This window comes from Atta colombica, unplaced genomic scaffold (assembly GCF_001594045.1).
Source record: "Atta colombica isolate Treedump-2 unplaced genomic scaffold, Acol1.0 scaffold11, whole genome shotgun sequence".
Lineage (NCBI taxonomy): Eukaryota > Metazoa > Arthropoda > Insecta > Hymenoptera > Formicidae > Atta > Atta colombica.
This window is the reverse complement of record NW_017259195.1, coordinates 928,689-930,190: the sequence shown is the minus strand read 5'-3', so window position 1 is coordinate 930,190 and position 1,502 is coordinate 928,689.

Below are 1,502 nucleotides of genomic sequence, written 5' to 3'. Positions count from 1 at the left end.
GTGTGTGTGTGTGTGTGTGTGTGTGTGTGTGTGTGTGTGTGTGTGTGTGTGATTTCAGTTAATGTAAGTAAATAAAATTTACCTCTCATTGCATTGTTGTCTTATTTCTGGTTTTGTTGCTGGTGGACTTTATAACAGCAATTTACTGATGCCTAATCATTTGTAAGCTACTAATGACTATTGTATTGTATTTTATTTTATGTTATGTCTACTATAGTCTATTGTATCATATTTTATGTCTATTATTCTGTTAACATATAGTCTTTCTTATAAAGCTTCGCAATAAACTGAATTAAACTAAACTAATTATAATTTTCTTTTCTTCTATCTCTTTCTCTGATCCCTATTTCAGCTTCTCGAACATTTAAATGACACTGAAAGAGAGAACGGAAAAAGAAAGAAGTGAGATAGAAGTTTAAATGGCGCGAATGAGATAGAAGTTTATTGGGCAACTTATTTCGCGCATGCGCACTTCATTTTGGACAACAAAATCAGAAGAGTTGCGTTACTGTATATACTGTGATTAAGCCATAGAAGCAATTAACCAATCATCGTTATTCTGCGTTATTCCGAATAGCGCTAATTGATTATTTCAATGGTTGCATTCAGTACTATGACCGCTTATTGAAGACTCAGTGAGCTAGTTCTTGCAACTATTTGGTCTATATTTTTAGTTCTAACGGAATATGTCAATCAGATGCAAGAGTTTACTGAGCACTCAGTGAGAGATTGTAGTGTAAAAAATTTACTTATTTAGATATAGACACAACAGAGATACCAACAGCATCAGGGCTGTGTGGCTCAGTGGCAGAACGAAAATCTACCAAATCGGAGGAGAAAACAGGTCTAGGATCGAGAAACATCTTGATATTTTTCTTTGCTGTCGTCAATTGTTTACAGCTCAAAAATGGGATTAGTACCTGCTACCTCTCAGGGAAAGAAGATCAGGATTTTAGAAAAATGTTCTCGTGTCAATTGCCCTATATGGAAACTGATGGCGAGAATGCCCGAAGTGTATTCGGAATGTTTCGGTAAAAAAAGGACTCAGATACAGAACAAGAACAGAAATAATGAATAGATGAATAAAGGTTTGTTCGCACGCTCCAACCTACCCAACACGCTCTAATATGATCGCTTCATCGGAACCAATATGGCGACTAGATGTTTGTGTCGCGTTAAAATATACTCCATGGATCACTTAAGAGCACGCTCCAGTTGTCTCACTTCAGAAGGTAGTACGATTGGGGCATGTTACACACGCATGCGTAATAATTGAAAACATTCTGTATTAAAAAAAATATTTCAAATTCATTTTGTATAAAAAGGTATTTAATAAATGCGTTTTTGATATAAATATAAAAATATAATATAACAATATAATATTAATAAAATAAAATAGTAAAATAAAATAAATAAAATAATAATAATTAAATAAAATAAATAAAATTAGAAAAATTAAAAAATAAAATAATATTAATACAATAAAATAAAATATAATATAA